Here is a 14,502-nt window from a genome sequence, read left to right as displayed (position 1 = left end):
ACCTGTGAGCACAAGTGACAGAAGACCAAAATGTCTGTTAGCCTAGTTATGTCCTACATCCAGAAGAGCAGCTATTAACACAAAAGGAAAACAGGACCCCCCATGGCTTGTCTTTTGCATTCAGTTCTTCATCCTCACAAACAGTATGGGAAAGTTTTACCAGGTAGCTTTGTTTCTGAGGCAAAAAATCACAGCAAGCAGATTGATTGTGAGTTAGCAAACGGGGAAAGGGGGGGGAGAAAAAACAACACCCTTCAGCTATAATGTTTTCCAAAGTTAACACGTCGCATAGGAGGTGTAAATGATATGAGGACTGAGGGCTGCTGAATTTCCAAATGCCTTCCTGCAATATCTTGGTCTGGCAATTAATCAATTTTCTGTGCCTTTCAGAGTTTTCCTCTGAACAATGTTCTTCCTATGAAGCTCATTAGCCATCAAAACCTGTCATGTCTACACATGTTTTTCTTGCACCTCATTAAGAGATTATTGATTGTTGGCTTCTGCCTCTTTCAGAATTTGCTTCAGAAAATTAATTTCAACCACGAGTGCAATTTAACTGAATGCTTTTGCCAATGCTTGATAATGACTTCCTTTGTTTAAAACTGTTTAAAAATTTTCATCATGTTTATTTTGTCCCCAACAAAATGTGAATCATCTTCAGCTGAAGCAAGAAAGGGAGAAAATGTACCTTGATAAAAATGTATGATATTGTCTTAAGATAGATTGAAGCCTGAAGCAGTTTCAGAAATGCAAGAAAACTTCATAATTGCTATTGATCCATTTGTAACAAGTGTATCTTGTGGCCACCAGATTTTTCTTCCTGTATGAGGTTTGTCAATATAGTCATTCCATTGAGGGAGAACATAGGCCAAGCAATTAACATTTTTTGGGGGGGATTGCTTTGGTAATTAGACCAATTTTTCACTGGTGGGTTATTAATTATTCAGGTCTCATGGGGTTTTTTTTTTAATAGGAAACATTGGCAAGTTCTTTCTGCACTCATGAACAAACTTCTCCCGAGTCATCAGCCAGCAGAGTCAGTCAGATACTCTTTTGCTCAGGAAGAAGGAATGAGGAAAAAGGCTTTTTACATGTAACATTTCCTGGATGTTACATCCATTCTGGCTAGTGCAAAGGATAGGCTCTTCTGTGAAAGCTGCTGGGGCAGGCAAAGCAATGGCACACATTTTACAGGGAAACAGCTGAAGTAGAGAGAGATGAAGGACCAGACTTGTCCAAGGTTTCTAGCTGCTCTTGAGGCTAATGAGAGTCTGAGAAGGGCCCTCATAATGGAGGCATCAAGCTGCTGTTGTTCCCATGCTGAAATCAAGCAGAAGTGGGGTATCAAACCTTTCTGTGTTCTTTTGACATTGCGGTGAGATGATTACAGCAGCTCATCCTGGAAGATGTAGCACTGAGGGTGTTCTTTCTAAGCAATTCTCTCTTGACTGACAAAGCTGTGTTCAGAGGTGTTCCTTGTTTACCCAGCCTCAGTGTCTGTGTGTTCCTGCCTCCTGCTTTTATCACACAGGTTTCACAGATTCCTTCATGTCAAAATGATCTATTTTGACAACAGTGGAAAATGGACAGATGAACCACTATGACTCAACTGTGCTGTACAGCTATACAGCAGTAGTTTGTGGAAGGGAATCTTAGGATCATAGAAGTTGGAAGGCAACTCTGGAAATTGTCTCATTCAAGCCCCTTGCACAAAGCAGTTTCAGATAGAGGAGTTTTCTCAGTGCCATATCCAGTCAGGGTTGAATACCATAAAGAATGGAGACTCCACAATGATGCTGTGCTACCACTTCTCACATTCAACTCACTTTGCAATTAATTCTTGGGTTTGGGGTGTTTCTTGTGTTTTATTTTGTGCCTGTTGTCTCTGTACTGGGTACCACTGAGGTTTATCAGTCATCTCTATTTTTCCTGGACAAGTATTTATACTTGTTGAAAAGATTCTCCTTTCCCTTGAGTATATTTTTTTAATCTAGGTTAAGCAATTTTGGCTTTCTCAGCCTCACCTCAAATGTAGGTGAGCAGTAGTGACATTTGAATCTGGCTTCACTGTCAGGAGTAAGCTTGTGAAAAGTCACTCTAAGGATATCTGTTACCAGGAGCATCGGCCTCGGGCACCCCAGAGCATTCTGTTCAAACCTTGCCGGTAGTTTTTGACCTTTTTACCTTTAGGTAAAAAAATTGAGAGTGGACTTTTTGTGCCTGCTGGTCTTCAAATCATCCAGTGGAGAAGTTTCCCTCTCCATGATGTTGGTTGATGTGCACTCCATGCTTTATGTGGTTTCCTCCTCCCATCCTCCCACAGTTAATGATACCTCTCCAGTCTCTTGGCAGGAATGACTGGGTTGACCCATCTGTCTCACTTAAATAATTAGGGATTGGTTGGATGTGATTCAGACTTTCAGTTTATTTCAAACCAGGCAGGTTAACCTGCAATCTGTGGTCTCCCATACTATACTGAAAAACAGCATTTTAAATTTCAAGTAAACAATACAAATCCCAATTCAACCACCAGTAATAAGAAAACAAAACCTACAGATGCATTTGCTGTGGTAATTGTTCTGCGTATCATAGGAGAGGCATTTAAATGGCTTTCCATTAGGGAGTATGTTATCTATATAATTTTAAAGACATTTAAAATGAAAATATATGTTTAAAAAAAAAAAAAAAGGGCAAATATTTTGTTTCATGGAACAGACAGGCCAGTCAGTCACCTGATTTTGTATTTTGACCCCTTAGGCGGTGAGCTTCTCCCGTTGATTCCTGCACACAAGTCTCTTGTCATATGGCTGGATACTCAGAGGGTCACAGCCCATTGCCAAATTGTGTGTCCATTTGCCTGAGGATAACAAATTATCTGTTGTGGTCCATGGTGAACTTTGACTTGACAGAGTGCTCTCCAAGCAGGGTCAGTAGCCATCACCTGCTCCCTCCTGTTGGTTCTGTTCCAGCTATCCTGGCTCCTGCTCAGCTTGACCAGTGCTCTTTATCATATTGCCACCTGTCCATTCTCTGTTTCTGGGCTGCACAAGCCAGCAGGAGACAGCCAAGGTCAAACCCAGTCCTGCTGCAGCTGATGGCAAAGCTACCATCAGCCTCAGGAGATGAGATATTCCCTTGGTATTCCATGGGGTGCTACAGGGTTATGGAGATCCCTGTCTGAAGGGGCTGGGTAGGCAGTACCCTGTGCCACAAGGAAAGACAGTTTGGACTCTCTCAGAGGCCTTAAAGGATGACAATGACTGGACTTTTAATGCTAATTTCACTAATTTAAGTGAAATACATAGATAAGGACTTTGGGTGACATCTCTCTTCCTTGTACAAGTGCCAGGCTTGAAAAGCACTCAGGGTGCACACTTCTTACTGCAGCTGGGGGGATTCTGGTACCATAAACACCTGTATGGACCAAGGCCATTGCTAACAGTCTTGTGCAGAATAAAATAGACTTTGTGTCTGTGGGCAGGTTGGACATAAAGTACCTACTGCTATGACCATGAATTGCCATGGACCAATGTGCTTTGCCTTGAGAGCTCTGTTCCCAAGTTCAGATACCACTCTCTAAACTCTTCAGAAGGTGTTCAGTTTTGTCTGAAAAGCAGCTGAACTCATTCTGCTCTGCTGTTCCCACTGGCAGGCTGTTTCAGACCCTAATTGTTGTAGCAATTAGGAAACCTCTTTTAATTTCCAACCTAAATGTATCCATGGCCAATTTCTATTCATTTGTTCTGGTGCCAGTATTGGCCATTAAGTCAAATAGCTCTTTTGTCTTCTGGTGTTTATCTTCAAGATTGATTTGTAGAGAGAAATCTTCCCTCTTTCACCAGCTATTTTGCTAGTCTAAACAAGTTAAGCCCCTTCAGTCTCCTCTTGTAAAACTGATTCCTCATCCTGAGTAATCTCTCTTCTCCAATTTGAAATCAGCTGTAGTCACTCAGGCAGAAAACCAGAAATCTTTTCTACCTGTAGTGGTTATATTTAAGTAAGTGCATTTACTCTATGGATTAATTGGCCAAGCATTACCATTCTCCTCATGTATCCAGTTCTTCATGTTTCTCTGTGCAGAAGACAGCTGAAATCTAGTTCCATCATTAGAAAGATTTGTGAAGGACACCAGCAGTATGTCCTGCTCTAGTAAAACTGCTGTATTTCATCTGTGTTGGACAATGGATAATGATGAGACTTTACTCTAGGCTGTTTTTTTCTCATGTGGTGTTCTTGATCTCTCCCTCCTGTCTCCTCTCCTGTTTTTTTGGCAGGGGGAAACCCTTAAGAGGATAGTCCATGGGGTGGTGTGTAAGAGCAAGCCCAGTTTCCTTCCTGAGTTTTCTTCCTGTCTGCCAGCACAGTTGTGTTCAGCTGGAGGATCATACCGAGCATTTCCAGCTGCTCAGACATCTCTTTCCTTTTCAGAAGTCTGCATTTCCTCTTCGCTGGCACAGATTTAAATGCCTTTCATTAGGCCTTGGTCTTCATCACACAAAATATCAGCAGCACATTCAGTTTTCATGATGAAGAGTGATCCTACTGGGAGAACATCAGTGAACTTCTGAGCTAAAACTGGTAAGCTTTGAGGGTTTTGTTCACTGGGGTTGGCAAGACTCTGGAACAGTTCCCTGCAGGTCTAATTATTTTTACTAGACAATCTCCCATTGCAATGAATGGGAAGTTTGGACTGTACCATGATTTCAATGGACTTTATGTTGCCAGACACTCCTGTTGGATAACATAACGTGCCAGGAGAAGGGACTGCACTGGAGAGGATCATGCTTGCTTGTGTGCCTCATGTAAGCAGGGCTGTGATCTAGCAATAGTTCAAGGTCACACTTTGGCTGTGTATATTTTTTTAATTTGCAGTGTCTTGGCAGTGCAAGCAGTCACATTTGTTAGTGTTTGAAAAGAACAAGGGAAATTAAATATGCAAGAGCATTAGAGTACGTTTCAGCCTTTGACATAAACCCACAAAATTAAAGCAATCCAGACATATGCCTGCTGCTCTGCTTCTTTGCATCAACATGCCCTCAGCTTCAGCTCTGTGACACCTACCACTTTGAAGGGACAGTTCTGTGAGTTTGTGGTGACTAAGAGTAATTTAAAAGTGATACAAGAATGAACTGTGGTAACAGTCTTATACTTTGACCCTGTTTCTTCTATTTTTTTTTTTTTCTTTCAAAATCCCTCATAGCATCAGAGTCATGTGTAGGACTGGTTTTATTTACAGAGTCTGACTTAGAGGAGATCCATGTGTGTGTTGGGTTGGGGTTAGAACGGTATAGACTAGGAGAGAGCTTATTCTTGGTTCTGACAGTGGCTTTTCTTGATTGGCCTTGAGTTCCTTCACACTTTCTTTTTTTCCTGTGCTTTTAGACCTGGTAGGGGTGTGTGGGAGTGGGGTGTTCCCAAAATATTGCCTGCCATTTGGTGGCCCATGCAACAGTTGGAATGTTTGTGTCACAAGTACTGCTGCTTCCTTATGTATTCCTGGACCTTATGTATTCCTGGACCTCATCTCCAGAAAGGTGTTTTTTTTTTTTTTTTTTTTTTTCTCATCCTGCCAAAATGTAGCATAAGATGAGTTAGGGTTGTTTGTTTTTTTCTGAGAGCTGATACAGAAGGGAATTTCAATTTCTATGCTGCTGCTAACTTTTTATCGAAACCTCACAAATGTCTGCGTTCACAAAGAAGTTCCCGGTGAATTTGTTCAACTCAAAATGTTTTTCACCTCAAGAACTTAGTGAAGAAGATGTTTAACCAGCTCTCCAATATGTTCTTCTTGGAGCCAGTACAAGAAAACCTCTTCATATCCCTGCTTTGTATTCCTGGAGCGGGTACACTCCCTCCTTGAAGATAAGTCCTGACGTGTGTTGAAGCAGCACAGTGTTCTCCTGTTGTGTGTGCTGCACCTGAGCTGTGGGTCAAGGAAAACATTTGATCTTCAGAGCTCAGATCTGCTCTGTCTCATTGCTGTCAGGAAGGCTGGAGTATCTTGGAGCTGAGTCTTGAGAAAGAAGCATAAGTGAAACACTGCAAATCAGGGCTGACCACAAGATCTTTTCCTGTTTTAAAATCCCAATTTTGAGAAATAGGCTGTATAGCACTCCCTTTCTTTCTGCCTGAGTCTGTCCCATCAGTTTGGATTGCTGAATCTTTGGGACCCCAGTTATTCTTATACACAGACCAGCTACATGGGAACACAAAATTGCTGGGTGGCCCAGACATGATGACAACAAAATATTGAATGGTGGTAGTAGGGAGACTGTTTGTAAAAGTCAGAGCCCTTAGACTACAATTTGATACAGGCAGTAGAGATGCAGCTGGACACTACCATCCAGATACAGTATTAGTAGTCCCAGCACTACATTGCTTCAATTCTGATGATTTGTGAAAGATCTACAAACAGAGTAACAAAACACAAGACCTCAGAGGTTGTATCAGGGGAGTACTCTGGAAGAGTAAAAAGTTGCACTATGCTTTTGTTTCTGTGGACACCCTCCAGTTACTTTTATTAAGCTGAATGAATTTTTTGGCTCAATAATTAATTCATTGATTTACAATTAGAGGGTGAAAAGCATCAGGGTGCATTTTTTTTTTTTTTTTGTGTGAGAAAATGCTACATTATAGCTTTCAGATTATTTCGTGCTAAGTGTACAAAGTTAAGGTATTTTCACTTTGGTCAGTCAGTCAATAACTTCAATGAGCAGAGGTTGTGGAGAGGAGAAAGAGAACTAAAACAAAACTTCCTACTGACTGATCCTCTGCTTAGGAGTTACACTTGAAAAAGCCAAAGGAGAATAATCTGCTTACAGAGAGAGCATCTAACAGGGCTGTTGACAACCAGGATCGTGAGAAAATAGCAACGGGTTGTTTTAATCAATTCAGGAGGAGAGGTAATCGATTTTAGGGATAGCAAGGGGTTACTCAGCCAATAATTAACCACCTTATCAAAGTTTTCTGGTAAAACCATGGATTATGTTGAACTCAGAGTCCTGGCTCTTTGAGGAGAATTCAGATCTGGATTTTCCTCTTCCCCAGTGCTCTTTGCTGCTGTCATGCTGCCACAGTCAGTGCCCTTTGTTCTTTTTCACAGGCAAAGGGATTCGCTTCTGATGCTGCACTGACACAGAGGATCTGGGAAGAGCTGCCACGTCAGTGTGAGGTGGGAGACAGAGCCAAGCTGCCCAGGAAATGCTTCTGTTGTGTCTCTTTTATGCTGAGTTTCTCTACATTAAAAGGGAGCAGGGGAATTGCAAGATCCTCCAGTCTCTAGTCCTTCAGAAATATTTAAAGGGCCCTTGTTGTTAATGGTATCCCTTCTCAAGGCACAAATATTCAGTGGTGCAATTGTGTCTGAAGCAGTTGGTGAGATGAAGCAGGTGGAAATCCTTTTGGCAGAGTTGGAGGGTTCTGGAGTGCTGTCTTTATTCCTGTGATTAACCTTCTCTGCAGACACTTGACCATTCAGCTCAGAGTGCAAAATAATTTGTGGGATGCCCTTTCTTTATAATTTCTGCCACTGCCATTTCTGACTCATTACTGTGTCTAAACAAAGGACTGGGTTTAGAAATAATATTTTGTTTCTTAAGGTAATGAGTTCATTGTATTCCACTGATGCTCTGAATGAGATTAATCTATACTCCACTGGGATCACATTTTGTTTCTGCTACAGTACTGTGCAGAGCCTTAGAAAAGAACAAGAACCTCTCAGACTTTGATAAACCCAGATAATGAGAAAGTTCCTTCCCCATTTATGGCTGGCTGAACAATTTTGATGGGTATTTTTTCAGCAAAAAGTATTTTTGCCAAACCGAGTATGTATGGAGAAAAACCTACTGAAGAGGCAGAGAGATGCTCTGCATTTGCAAGAAAGGAAATGTATTTAATCTTGTTTTACAATAAATGGACTCAATATGACAGGGCTAAATGAAACATTCAGTATCTCTTAGTAAGTCTGTGACATGGCTAGGATCTCAATTTTGCTGCTCTAAGCCCTAATTCCAGAGTTTTAAACACAGAATCATCTTGTTCCTTCTTTATGCCTTTAAACTTAGCTTGATCCTGCTATTTCCATGGACTGTGTTTAATGGGTGAGCAGCCACAAAAATGTTAATTGTATGCCTGGCTTTCCTGTTGCTGATGAATATCACTCAAGCCTTGTGCCTTGGTTTCTTTAATTATAAGATGAAGTCAATGATGCCACCTCAGTTTTGCATAATTCCGGAAGTATAACATGTTATTTTTCTTGCTGAGCACTCAGGACCAAGACCTGTGGTTGTTACTTGACACTGTTAAAATCAAAGGATTGTTTGCAAGTTAATGCATTACCTCTGTGGGGACAAGCCAGTGCCATCTGTGAAGTTCTGCAAGAGCTGTGGTTAGGTCCTGCCCTAGCACAGTTTTTACACCCTTCTTCTCTTGCCTTCAGAGAAGTTCTTCTTTTGTGCAGTGTTTGGCATGCACTGAAATTTCTACATGAATTGGAAGGTAAGAACAGAGGATATGACACCAACCTTTTGTTGTGTGCCTTGCAACACTCTCTTTGAAGGTATTGTGGGCATTAACATTCAGATACAAGGAAGATGTGTTTGGAATTCTAATGCTGTTGTTTATGGTCAGACAAATCAAACTGTTCTCTGGGTATTTCAGTATAAAGCATAAAAGTTTCTAATTAAACTTATAAATCAAGAACACATGCACTGAAAATATTTCCCACTGCTGGATGCAAAGAGTATTTATGTGCTTTGCCAAAGAGAAAAAGGTGCTATATAAGATCCAGGTAGTTGTTGCAGATTGCATATTGAAATACTGAAGGCATACGATGCAGTTGGTAAAATAATCTTGTCCATATTGATAAGCCTGGTTACAGACATGTATTTATTTTTTCTTTAGAGTGCATGGGTGTGTGTGTCTTTGCCTAATGCAAGGAATAGAACTCTTTATATCTGGTATCTCTCCTCAATTATTAGGTGTACCTCTATTGGGAAAAACATTGCCATTGATCTGAAATTCAAAGTCACCATTCTCAGCCAAAAAACAGAGAAGGAGTAGTCAGACTAACTTGTCTCAAAGTGTATGTAATCCCCAGTTGCCTTCTTTGATTCAGATCAAAAAATATGCTGTCAAGCTTTGTTATGCTGTATTAAAACATTTTATTGGAGATTGGACTAGAACCAGTACCATGCGGATGGGACATAAACTTGCAATTTTCTGTTGCTGTCCTGAACTTGAAAAAGAGACTACTGCAAACAGATCTGTCTAAATATCTCTGTGTGTTTCCTTAGAGGACCAATCCATGCACCCAGAAGGACCAGACTGATAACCATTTGGGTTTTGTTTGTTTGTTTGTTTTTGTTATTGGTTTGGTTTGTTTGCTTTTATGTGTGTGCATGGAGGGGCGGGGATTTTTGCTGTTTGTGGGGTTTTTGGTGGTGTTTTTTTTGTGTTTTGGGGTTTTTTTCCTCAATCAGGAGGATGTTACTGGACCTGCTGGTTGGTGGATCCTGTTGCTAGGAGTAAACCTGACTCTCAATAATTAGTGCTAGAGAGCTTTGTTTGGCCTCCAGCCCTGTGAGGAAAGGCTAAAGTGCTGTGATGTGGTTCAAAATCCATTGACCAAACACAGTCTTAAGGAGCCTTTGGACTTCCTGACCTTATGCAATCTCTAACAAACAAATTCTCTAAACTAATCAATGAAACAGAATAACTTTGTGGTCTTTACATCCACCTACTTTTAGTGGCTCTAATCCAAAGCCCTAACAGGAGGGATTTTCTTACATTATTAACACAGAGGCTGATAACCCTCTGAGCTGTGTTTTGACCATCTTGCCAGGAACCCCTGCCCCTAGATATTATTTTTAAGACTCCAGGGATATGAAGTTCTGCTAGCAGCACTGCTAGACCTGGCAAACACATCCAACCTTTTGGAGCCTGAAAGTGCTTGACTGGCCTGGCAGTGGGTGAGGCTTTCACAAGCTCAGCTGCAACAACACAGAAACTCTCTGTGAACAGCAGAGGCCATTTTCCTGTGAATACATGAGCAAAAGGCACATGAATTATGTGTAAATACCGATAGGCCTGAAGCCCAAGAGGAGGGGTGAGTGGGTCATATCTCTGCCATAGATGCAGACATAATGAAAAATCTCGGGTTTCTTGGGGACACACAGAAGATCCCAGTGGTCTTGGCATTACGAGGAGGCCCATCAAACAGCATTAGCAGACTAATTAAATGTGCAGCTTAAACTTAATTTTCCTGGCAGCATTAAGACGGATTAAACATTATTCATTTGGTGATGTCCTTGGTTCTCAGTATTTTTCACTCCCCTTCCCACCTTGTCACTTTGTTTCAATCAGTGATATTACTGGGTTTAGTTTGGGAAATGCGCCTGAGCAGGATTTGAAAATAGGATTTTCTAAGCAAATCTTCATAACTTACAGCACCTGGGTTCCTATTTTGCATAAGAAAAATAGTCCCTCTTTTAACGAAATAGGTTAATTATGCAAAGTGTGGACATAGTGGCTCAGTGGAGAAAATTTGCTAATCTATAAATGAGGAGGAGGATCTGTTCTATAAATTGCACTTTCTGTATTTCTCTGTTTCTTTTCCTGCCATGTGAACTTAGTGAGACTCTGTATTACCACCGTATGAAACTGTAGGGTGCCAAGGGTTTAGATTAGATATAAGGAAGAAAATCATCATTAGGTGAATGGTGAGAAACTGACATAATTTTCCCAGAGAAGCTGTGGATGCCCCATCCCTGGGAACATTCAAGGCAAGACAGGAAAGGGCTTGGAGCAACCTGGTCTATTGGAATGTGTCCCTGTCCATGAGAGAGACAAGATGATCTTTAATGTCCCTTCCAACTAAAACCATTCAACGATTTTAAATATTCTGCTTTGTGTTTCTGCTTTGTTTTCTGACACATCTTGCTCTACAGACAAATCTCCTCTAAATCAATGCCCAGCTGCTGATTGCACGTGTGGTGAGAGCCTAACAGACATGGTTGTTAATTGATTATATGGGATCTGTTCTTTTGGACTTGAATTCTAGCATTCTGTCCCAAGGATTTGGTGGTGTCTTCAGCCTATCAGAAGCTGAAACTCTAGACATCATATTAAAACTTGCATGTTCAGTGACAGAAAGAGTTCAGACTTTGACTTCTGGGCATCTGCATGCTGACATGATCTTTAATCACATAATTATGCACTGCCTTTCCACCTGAGTCTCTAGGTAGATTAGCAACTATAAAATCTCTGAAAGAGAACAAATTATAGAGTAATCTGAAAAAGATGGTTGTGATTATTTCCATTTTGTGAAATGAAGGCTCTGGGTAGGGTACTGAGGAACCTCCAAGCTAAGTAATAGGCTACCTTTTAATCCCTTTTACATGTCCTTGGAATGTGCCATTAGTCTTTACTGCACAAGGAATCCCCAAACATGTAATTCTCTGACCTACTGAATACAGCCAGTAAAATCTTCTGGAATGTGATGAATCCCAGGATACAGGGGGGACCTTTTCAATAGATTTTTTTTTTTTAATGTCTATTGTTGACTTATTTTTCTGAGTGGATGTGGTAAACACATTTCTCTCTCTCTCAGGATTTTTCATAGAGATGCACAGAGAGAAAGAAAGAGAAAACAATTTCTATTTCTGTGCCTTGTTTTTCTCATGTGGAATGTGTTTGGAGAATTGTTTATCTGGGGTGATTGCTTGATTGGATTCTGGTGTGGATTGTTTGAGCCTGATGGCCAATCCAACCCACCTGTGGCTGGACTCGAGAGAGAAGGTCACAAATTGTTGGTTAGATATGGTAGTTAGAAAAAGTAGGTATGTAGTTTTAGTATCTTCCTTTATATAGTATATTAATTTATTATAACATAGTTATAATAAAGAAATAATTTAGCCTTCTGAATTGGAGTCGGACATCGTCATTTCTTCCCACCGGGTTCGCCTGCACTTACAATAAATGGACATTTGTATATTTTATTTTCCATTCCGAGCTCAGCCTGCTGGACCTGAAAGGGTGCTCTCCTGCTTCTACAGCTTCTTCATTGCTGTAATCACACTGTAATAATACAGAGGGAGTTGGTCAAGAGGGGCAATTTCTGTGATTGCTGCTTTTGCCTTATTTGCATTGAATTTTTATTTCTTAGTGGAAGCTCTCAGAAGTGTTTTGTGCTTCACAGTTGTAGAAGGGACAGATCCACCTTCAGTAAACACATAGAATGCAAGGTGAAGTAGGAAAAAAAGAGAAAATAAAGTGTTTTTCTGTTGAAATAAAAAAGTTAATGAAGATCATCAGAACAAGAGGGCATTTTTAACCATGCTTCAGCATGGAATAGGTGCAGGCTCACAGCTGGGGTCACAGAAGGGGGATGGAGTGAACTGGGGGGGTTGTAAGGTCTTCATGGGTTTGGTTAGAGCAGCCTCTCTCCAGTCACCTATCCAGGGCACTCATTCAATACTTCCCTTTGTAACTTGAGGGACTTTGAACATGGAGAAGATGGATGCTTGCAAAGAGGTGGTGATTGATGCAGGTGTGTGGCTGGACTTGTGTGAGTCTTGTGAAGTCTTGGATTGTTTCTGCCTTTGAAACCTGGCTCCTGTAATGACAGTGTGAAAAATGAAAACTTTCCCCATGCCTTTCAGTGCTCACAAATGCTATTCACAAGCCTGAAAGTAGTAAGGTAATATGTCTGATTTCAAAGAGATGGACAACTTAATTGGTATATAAATTTAGCTCTAATAATGCATATTTTTCTTTGTAATATATTCTGTATACTTTGTGTGTTAGCTGGGTAATTTGCTTCTGCCTTCTACCTTAGGAAGCAGTGAGATGGTACTATTTATCTTATTCCTCGTGGGGGACTTTCATAAAATGTTTGTTGGGCTGTTAACTGAGTGCATAAGAAAACAGTCATTGCAATTTTTACAAATCTGAAGCCATTTTCTTTAAGAAGCACAGAATGCAGAACATCCCTTGAACAGACAAAGTACATTTAGTTTGGGACTGGTGTATGAATTTTCCAAAGAGAAGAGCTAATCAAAGGGTGATGTTTATGGAATAATAATGTGATTAGAACTGTCTGATTTATTTACTATTAAAATAATGTCAAAAATGGGATTTTGAGAAGAAAATTGTCTGTGTGTGAAATTCTGTTTCCACACATCCAAAGTATAACTTGTATACCAGACATTGTAAGGACTCTGAAGGGGCTTGACAGGTGAGAAACAATTGTAGGGCCCATTAGATGGAGAAAATTGTGATCATAGGAGGAAGGAACAGAGAAGATGTGGGGGCTGATACGAAGTTGTGGTTTGAATCCCTCTCCTCACCAAAACAAAGGCACTACTATGAAACTCATATTTTCTTACCCAAGTGTCAAACATGTTTCTTTGGTTTTGCCTCCTCATGCATGCACATGTACTTGCATATGTTTATATGTAAATAAAACCAAATTGCTTATCACTGGGAGACTCTCTGCTGTGCCTGCTGAGAGCACAGTTTATCTGAGAGACAAGTACAAGTCATGTCATTTGAAGTGCTGCTGGAACATGCTAATTTTCTTTCAACAGGGAGCAAGGTACCAAAGATGTTAAACTTGGAATGAAGTGTCAGCTTCATGCTTTGCCACGGGGACAACTTTTAAATTTTTTTTTTTAAGTCAGGAAGTAATAAAAAAACCTTGCCTCCCCAGCATCCTTTGTTCAGCATGTGCCCGTGAACCACAGATGGAGGAGAGGTCTGTGTCTGACACATCTCTGCTTTCCTGCAGTGTTTTCTATCTTGTTGAACAAACAAAAGGTTTTGTTATATTACCATCACCAGTACCATTGCCATTGCTTTTTATTTAATTTAATGGATTCTCAGTGTCGTCCTCTCTGCAACACAGCCTGTGTCAGCACTGTTAACTATTAAGTTGTTTATTATTTATTATGTGTTAAATGCTGACAATGTGATGTGCAAAGGATGTAGGCTGAAAGAGAGGCATTTATGCAGATGTGATTTACGCTTTCTGCAAGTTGTCTTTGTAAGAATTCTGAGTTTTCATATTTGCAAATCTCAGGTTGGTGGCTTTTACAGGCTATTCAGTTATTCAGTCCCGTCTTTCAAACATCTGTCGCCTCTGAAAAGTTCTCAGTGTAAAGAGGAAACTGTTATTTATAAGAAGAAGCTGTCAAAGATCAGCTATGTTCAACAATCTAAAGCATCACTTACGTACATCAGCACTAAACTATGCTCATTTGGATAGCATGAATGACTAATTTTAGCTTAAAATTGGAAGCAATTATGGGTTCAGGAAGAAAAGTAGGGCTGTATGTCATTAGTAATTGATTTCTTTTGTGGAAGAGCTTGAAACGAATATTTAAAAAGGAAAACATTTTAAAGTGATGTAACCTGTGGCATACAATACACAGCTGTTTCACAGATTTGTGGGTATGTGTCTCAGGTGGATGGATATTTCTGTTGTCATTCTCCCTCGTCCCTACA

Source organism: Taeniopygia guttata, chromosome 5 (genome assembly GCF_048771995.1).
Source record: "Taeniopygia guttata chromosome 5, bTaeGut7.mat, whole genome shotgun sequence".
NCBI lineage: Eukaryota > Metazoa > Chordata > Aves > Passeriformes > Estrildidae > Taeniopygia > Taeniopygia guttata.
This window is presented reverse-complemented; position numbering follows the sequence as displayed.